This window comes from Lupinus angustifolius, unplaced genomic scaffold, assembly GCF_001865875.1.
Source record: "Lupinus angustifolius cultivar Tanjil unplaced genomic scaffold, LupAngTanjil_v1.0 Scaffold_574, whole genome shotgun sequence".
NCBI lineage: Eukaryota > Viridiplantae > Streptophyta > Magnoliopsida > Fabales > Fabaceae > Lupinus > Lupinus angustifolius.
Genome location: NW_017727911.1, coordinates 47091 through 56809, shown reverse-complemented (window position 1 = coordinate 56809; position 9719 = coordinate 47091).

The window sequence follows — 9719 nt, the reverse complement described above, 5'->3', positions numbered from 1 at the left end:
CATCTAAAAGTCTCCATTAACAGTTCATTAAAGAATCATCAAAATAGCCAAGTTCCAAGAATATAAATTAGACTTCTCTCTCAATAGAGAAACTTTGTGGTTTATGCCATTCTGATGTGAAATCCAATCCACTAAAAAATTTGATCTATGGACAACATTGTTGTAGTAAAGGCCGTATTGCTAGAAGAATCATTACTGCAGGGCATAGAGGGAGAGGTCATAAGCGTCTATACTGTAAAATCGATTTTCGGATGAAATGGGAAAAGATTTTCTCTAATATATAACGGAGAGTCAAATTATCACTTTTGTATTTACACATAATGATAAAAATGTCATTTTATTATATCTTGAGGATAAAAGTATCAAATCATATTATTTTTTCTTCTTGTATTTGTCACTCCATTACTGGAGAGAATCCTAACTCTCATGAAATATGAAAGGATTCTCTCCAGTAATAGAGAGACAAATTATCACTTTTGTACTTATACATAGAAATAAAAATATCATCATTTTATATCTTAAAAAAAAAATGTCAAATCATATGTATGCATTTATTTTCTGTCATTGTGAGTGAGGAATTTGAACGTGGTTCTCCTATTATAGTTAAAAGCATTACTTAATATACTTGAATGTAAGTTTTGTCCACTGTAATTGTGTGGCTTTAAGTGATTGTTAGTTTTTTTTTGCTATTGTAAAAGATATTATTCCTCATGAGTAAGAAATTATTCTTTTTTGGGTGTGTGATTGTCTTTCCTAACAAGTGTTGCTTTCAATGATTAAACTCTTGACCATTTTATCTTTTTTGGGATCTAACAAGACTTTACACAACTAAATCAATGCTTTGTTTGTATTATTAGTCTATATGTCAATCTTTAATTTATTTAGCTCATAGAACATGGTTATGTAGCTAAGATATTCACAATTGACGTCCAATTGTGTACCTACAGACAAAAAAATATTAATTATTTAAAATAATAAAATTCTTAATTATTAAAATTGTTAATGGTTAATTATGATGGAGGAATATGGGCTAACAATGCACAAATTAACACTCAAAATTGATATCAGCCATTTATAGGTCCTGTTGCATACCACTTGGAGTTTTGGACGGCCATTCACAATCTATAAGTAGGTTATATGATTACTAATAGTGAACAATTTAGAAAATTGAAAGATTAAAAATCATTAAAATAAAATGGAGGAAACAAAAGTCACACAACCATAAAAGATAAATGACCGAAAGTGTAATGAAGCCTTACTTATATAGTGTCACGTTTTCAAGCATATCTTGATGAGATGATTATTGTCTACAATTTTAATATGCTATGTTATTAGTGTACAATTTTAGTATGATAGAGTGTACAATCATTGATCCTCTTTACTCCTATGTCTCAACCTAAATTTCTATTGTTTGAGACTAAGTGTATAATCTTTACAAACTAGACATTCATATAAAAGAATTAACTTTCCAAATCAACAATTTTTTTTATCTCATTGTGTTTTACATCTCTTCAAAAGTATGAACTTTTTGATTTAAAATCATTATTCACTACAAAATCAAATTAAGAAATGAAAACTGCTTACATAAAGACAAAGATAATCAACTAAAATGACTAAAGGAAAACAATTGAAATGAAGAAAACTAAAAAGGGTTACCTTATAAAGTTGCCCAAAAGTGCATAAAATCTTTAGAATGAAAAAAAAGAATAGAACTTTAACCATTTCAAGTTAGTAAGGAATTACGAGAAAAAATATAAAAAAAGGGAGATATTGGGATTAAAGAGAAAGAGAGAGAAGCTATAAAGTGAAGAATTGGTGATGTGGAGATTGTGCCAAAAGGATTGAGAGAAGGAGAAGAAAATGTCATAAATTGTAATAGGTGAAGATTTCTTTATGTACATCCATATTGTCAAAGTGGGCACAAAGAAATATACAATGAACAACATCATGGTTCTATAATATGTTTATGTTATTTTTCTGAATCATGGTAGCAATTATAAAATTAAATGGAGGAACAATTACTTATTAAATTCATTATTATAACAATTTTTTAGTGCGAATGAGTAATATAGAAAATTACCATAACTACATATATTTCTTTTCTCAAAAGTTTTGATTTTATATAATGGTACACATAAATATTTACATTCAACCTCTTAATTTTAAGAGAGTTTATTTCGGTGAATAAATGAGCTAAGTGAAGAATTATATAAGTGAGTTTGATATTAATTCAAAAAATTTAAGGTATTAAGTTATGAATCTTATTATTTATATGAACTTCAAATTGATCCATTCTTTTTCAATAACACTTCTTTTATCCACATAATAACTCACACTTAAAAATTCTAACAAAATACTTGTTGGTAGATTATTGGTTGTAGACCACCAACATACAACTTGTCCAATAGCAAGGCCAAAGCACTAAGATCTTATCTAGTATCGGAGAGTCCAATACTAAATCTAAATTCCAAAATGTGGTACTAAAAAAATTAAGATCCAAAATTTTATTATATTTAAGTTAAATTAATTACAAATTTATAAACTTACCATTCCCTTCATATTCCATTTCAAGGATCAACTCATCTCAATTCTAATTATGGTATTTACATGTACCCCACTAAAATGAATAAGTTTAATATTTATGTATTGTTAGTATAAAGATTTATACACAATTAGTATATTTTTCACCATTCATTTATATTACTTTTTTTAAAGAATTAATAATAATTAAATATAAATTATAAATAATATAGTAACAATATAAAAGTCATACACTATCGATTGCATAACCAACAACTATATTTTTTTATTTAGTGATATGCGTGACACAAACTAGTAGACAAAAAAAATACATTCTCATCCTTTGTATTTTATATTTACTAGCATCAAATTAAAAAGTAAAACATGAACTCATTTATTAAGTGATATAAAATTGAAGATCCACTTGACTTTCAACCATTGAAATCTACATAAGTTACTAAATTTACAAAGATTTTGTCTAAAATTTTAAATAGTACTATGTCAGAATTGATATTTAACAACGCTCATTTAATCGCGCTTATGTGTTGAACGTCTTAAATATAAGAGAATAATGTATCTCCTTATATAAGGAGATAACTTATCTCCTCTAGCCAATAAAAATGTGACATGTGTGTTATTTTGTTTATTTTTTAAAATATTTTTATTGAAAATGATGAAACATGACACATGTCATGATTTCACTGGCAGGAGGAGATAATTTATCTCCTTATACAAGGAGATACTTCATTCCCTATATAAAACAATACATGTTCACATAATAGACTCATCACAAGATACCTAACACAATATCAATTTCTAGTCTTTAAACAGAGATATTAATTTGTAAGTGGTACTCTCAATGTAATGATTAAATATTAACAATTTGTTCTGTTAGAAATAGATTTCTCCATACGAAGTGGCAGATCTAAATCTATACAGTCGAGACTAATTTCTACGGCTTCCATCTAGACTATAAAGTTTGTTTCATTCAGTAATGAGGTGTTTGTTAATTTGAGCAGAAATATTTGCAGCACTAGTAAAAAATGTTGAATGCATAGAACAAATAATTAATAACATGTTCAAATTTAAACAAACAAATCATCTAATATATAAAATAAGACATGTTCACATGATAGACCCCCCAAGATACCTAGCACAATATCAATTTCTAGTCTTTGGATAGAGAAATTAGTTTGTAAATGGTCCTCTCAATGTAATGATCAAATATTAACAATTAGTTCTGCAAACATTAGTATTTCTTTGGACTGACTATTAATACATGAAAAAAATATTTATAATTGTTACATATTTATTATCACATGTATATTATTATTTTGTCAAATTGTATCTTTCTTTGAGCTGAATACAATTCATATAAATAATCTTGTACTCATTTGTGTAATTTTAATCAATTTCTATAATAGATGTTACTTTGACATATAACAACAACTAATTCAAAAATAATTATCACACAAAAGAAAAACAATATGGGTTTCATTATTAAAAAATATATAATCTTGTAACTAAAACTTTCATATTTGATCTCTTTATGATTAATAAATCTAATACTATAATATAATGTCAAACCAAATATATTCATGCATATTTTAAAACATATACAATATATCTTATGTATATATTTGATCACACACAAAAGAAATCATTGTAGCGGAAATAATCAATTTTAAAATTTCCAATCTTTATAACATACAGCGGAAAGTATAAAAATTCGCAAATTAAAATCAAGGTTCATTCAAAATTGGAGGAAAATATTTTTTATGGAGAATCATAAAATTAAGAACCTACGTTCTAATATTACATGTTAGAATTTCATTTTGATCGGTGAAATAATAATCGTAAGATCTTGAATGTTATGATTCTCACACATAATATAAAACAGGATATAAAGTCATATATAAATCTATGTTTCTCAGATCTGTTCATTTTATATGTCTTTGAAGAGAGTTTTGGTATCATGGCTTTCTTCAACCAAATCTTGAATTCACCTTCGTTTTCTCTTTCTCTTTTATGGGGGGATGTGAAAATTATTTGTGATTTAGTGTCTTAAGAACCATAATGTTCTTTATGTGTCAACTTATAGGGTTCATATTATTTCTTATAGGTAATTGTTTGTGTATACACTCATTAAGCCTATATCTATTATCGGTTTTAGAAATCCTATAAGTTATTAGAAATTAAATCACTTATTTTGTAACCGGAAATAAATAACTGATATAATTATATTAAATATATCATCTAAAATAAATAGCCTATATTATGAATTTCTAACGTCTTGACCAAAGTCAATAACCAATCTGAAGTTAATAACATTGTTTGGGACGACAAAGTAATTAAAAATCTCAAAAAAAACTAGTGAGGGCAAGTACCTATCGTTGAACATGTTTATGTCATAAGAGATAAATAATATGGAAGGAAGGAAGTGTCATTTATTTATGTTTTTTTTGTACAATGTACTCAAGAATTAATCATTTTTAGGGTTTATAGTTATCATTTTTAATAAATATTATTTTCATGAATCGAACATTTAATAATGCCTAATACGACACGTAGCATCTAATAAAGTCTTAGAATACTAAATTAACATCTTGTTATTACCATTTATTTTATTTCACAATTCAATGAACATAATAACATTAATAATAAGGTTATATATTTTTTTAACAAATATTCTATGAATATTATTTAAGGAATATTAAAAGAAATTAAAATTAATCTAATACTACTTTATTTACTGTATATCGCTTATTAATATATTAAAACATGAATTTAACAAGTATGTAATGATTATTAATATATGAAAATAAATTATTTACTTTATCTATAATTACCATGTAATGCAGATATCAATTTTAAATAATATTTATATACCATCTCTATTTATTCATGTCACTTTTACTGCAAAGCAAATAATAATTAATGTTATGCCAACACTTAAAAAAAGAAATATTTCTTGATTTGAATGTTATACATCTCCATTCTATCATTTTCTATTATATTTGATTATTATTGAATTTTTCAAAAAATTATATAAATGAATGATGAATTATATACCAAATATTGCTCTAGAAAAATCTGATCCTCGGATGGATATAATATTTTCTACTTAAAATTTATGCCATATAACTATTTGTATATTCCCAAAAAATGAATTGTATCTTATGGACTAGTTTCAAGAGCTCTATCTGTTGGCACCGACCTGCCAGCACAAGCATAAAATATTAATAAGTGTCAAAAGGTTGCATCCTTCAATGTCAATTTGTCATCGATTGGAACAACATTCTACTCCCACTTCCACATGATACAATCTCCAATCAAACTGTATCTTAAATCCAACCCAATCCCTCGCAAGTGCTCGTGTAAATATTCTTTCAAATCCTTAGAAAGTTTTAGCGGTATTTTTAATAGATTTTATATTTTTTATGTATCATTTTTCCATTTTTTATTCTTAAAAATTTATCTATCTCTATTTTGTATTTTATTATTGAAAGTATTAATTAATGAGTAATGTAAATGATAGTAAGACTATAATATTATAATCTTATTTTTTTTAAATAATCAATAAAATTAATTACTTTAATAGAATGCAATTTAGTTAAAGAATCTTGTAACAAGGAGAGTATAAATTACACTATTATTTAAGAAATTAGAGATACTAAACTCTATAAAAAAATTTGGGGTGATATTTATGTATTCAAAGAAATTTAACAGAGTTCTTGCTAGATTTGCAGTAAAACCAAAAAAATTAAGTATTCAATTTTTATGTGTGATATTTATTAGGATGAATAACTATAAACTCAAAAAGAATTAATTACTTATTCAAAAGATGAGAGAATATCTTTTATTCTTTTGTAGTAGCAAAAACAAAATTTAAGTGTGTTTTAATTTCATTTAGAAGTGAATTACTTTTTTTAAATAAATTTTTAATAACTATTACATATTGAATATAAAAATAAGTTAATAATCAAAGAATTAGGAAAAAAAATATTATAACTATTAGGTAATACATTTGAAAAAATATAAAAATTAAGAAATAGATTAAAGGCCACTGACTTCAAGTGGCATTAAGAGTGAGGGAAAAAATCATTTCCAATATTAAAGAGATCAATTATTATTGCTGGTGTATTTTAAGGATAAAACATCACCTCCTTATTTTTAAATGGTAAAATATCATATTATAATATATTTTTCTGTTATTATTTAAGTACTTCTCTTTTTATTACTTGAGAGAATTCTCAATGCAGTTGATAGATATTATGAAAAGTCACTTATATTACAAGAGTCCGACTATATACAAGGGTGCTCCATAGGAATATAAATGCTCTTTCAATTGTTTTAGAAAATATTCTTTATACTTGAAAGATGGTCAAAACAAAAAATAGTAAAAATCAAATGTTAAATAGTTTATCTATATATAAAAATATTGAAGTAGTTTCCATCTTAAAAAATTGAGAGGATATCTGTGCGTATTCCTTCACACACTTGAAATAGAACACTTACATATTGTAAATAATAATGAAAAAATATTAATTAACCTTTAATGTGTATGCTTTAAAAGGATTTACTAAAAATAATTAATTAAATATTTGCCAAGATTTATCCTACATAGTTTGTCAATGTAAATTTTAGACATTGAATAAATTAATCTAAACATCTGATATAAATTGATTCATATACTACCTAAAAACTAACAAGTTATTTGTTTAGTTGTGCAATGTTGCATTAGAATAATAATAAAAAAGTTAACAATTCAATTCCTGAAAGTGACAATTATTAAAAGAAGCAGTTATACATCCCAAAAATGACTGATTCTTTATCAAATAAAGAGTGATGAGATATCGTTAGTAGTATAAAAAAATTACTACCTAAAAAAGGATCGGTCAAAATGAAGTAGCGTATCCCACACAAAATTAACCTACAACTTTAGAAATTTGAATTTCTAGTTGTTGAAATTTATCTATCACCCTAATTCTGGGGCAAAGATCGTCAATCAAAAAGCAGAAAATTGATTAATATTCACGGAGCTTACTTTTTCCATTGCAGAGGTTTTTTATAAGATATTATTTTTGAAGTTTTTGATATTCCCTTCTAGCTATAAGATATTTTATATAATTTATGGATTTTTTCCCTTATTTTCCACTTGCTCATTAATGTAAAGCATCCAACTCTTAAATTTGCAAAAAAAACGGGTTTAAAGGTATAATGTTATAATATGTTTTTAAAAAACAACCTATACTTCTTGATATGAAGATTTTGGTTAGGAATCTGTAATAAGGAACAAATTAATATCTTTTAACGAGTGTTAATAGAGTTTTTCACTGGACAACCAATCATTTTATTCTCGTGGGTTTTGTTAACCTCGACTATTAGGGTTAATGATAAGGAACCAAAAGTAGCTAAATTTTATTGAAAAAACAAAATATATAAAATTTGTGATTTTCTAAGTATAATGATAAGTAACTAAAAATGGGTAAATTTCATTGAAAAACTTAACATATAAAACTTGTGATTTTCTTAATACATCATATTTTAGAATCACATATGCATCTAGAAATAAGATTCGGGGCTAAAATAAGTCACATTGTTTATCACCCCTATTTCAATGTTAATAAAATCATATTTTAATTTATCTCCTAATTATGTCGATTGAGTTGGTATTTTTAATAACTTAATCCATAATCAATCCAATAAAGCTTTTGTTTGATATACATTATTTTTGTTTTTACATTTATAAGCTTAAATTATAAATTAAGTTTTTTTTCCTTAGAAGCTTACTTAGCAAACAAGTTTACTTTATAAAAGAATTTATAAATCAAGAAAAATAAGTAAATTCTTACCTCTTCATTTTATTGAATTGTTTTTCAATTTATAATCTCACATATAATCGGAATCTACAAAGAAACACATTCAGTCTTGCCCAGGAATATCTATGATGTTATGTTTGCATCTCCAAGATACGGTTACGCAATCCAACCAAAAAATTGTCACTTTCTCAATCTAAAAACCACTTTCCAGTTCAGAAACATCATATTGCAATTCAAAGTCAGCAAAACTCACCCTTCACAAAAACTGAAACTTGCTTTTTCATTAAAAAAAATCTTATTTTACTATATCATTTACTTTCAAATTTCAATTTCAAGTGCATTGCATTCCCTCTTATATTATATACTGTATTTAAAAGGAGCACTTTATAGTGTGTTACTTTATATATTACTTGTGATTAATTAAAAAAATTATTTAAGTTAAAATTTAATAAGTATTTTCTAACCAATCATAAAAACAAGACATGAAATAATACATTTTGTGAGACATCATATTTGCTTCTATGTTTAAAATATTCACAATGTTAGAACATTTAACCTTACTCAAATTGTAGCCGTTAGAGTAATCCAAAACCATAGCAGGGCCACCTCACAATTAATTAATTAATAATTTATTTATTTCCAACATAGAATTAGACACTTGCCAGTTACAATGGGCAAATATGAATTAATCATTTTAAGAAAGGTAACACAAAGAATATGAATTAGTCAATCAGTTTTGTAAAACGATTATTTAATTTTTCAAGTAAAATAAATGATTAAGTTATTATTTTAATATTTGAGATTATAAAATGTAAATTACAAATGTAGCATGTATTAGTTCTTTGATATCAGAAAGTCAACATGTTAATCATAATCATCTATATATTATATTTATATTTATATTTATATTTATATTTATATTATATATAAAGCCAAAACATGGTGTAACCACCACCATGGCATAATTTCTATATTCCTAATTTGCCCTTCAAAATTTTAATTTAAAAAAACTATATAATCCTATATAACCACCTCAAATATATTAACTATAAGATGCATATCTATATTACTAATAAAGGAAAAACATAACCTAATTTTCATGAAGTTATTTTGGGTTTTCCTATTTCATATTTTATAACTTCTAATTTTATTGTATAAGTTATACTTTCATCTTTATATATACTTATACTACTAAACATTTATTTCATATTTTATAACTTCTAATTTCATTTTTATAACTTCTAATTTCATCTTTATATATATTTATATTAATAAACATTTATTTCATATTTTATAACTTCTAATTTCATTTTTATAACTTCTAATTTCATCTTTATATATACTTATACTACTAAACATTTATTTCATATTTTATAA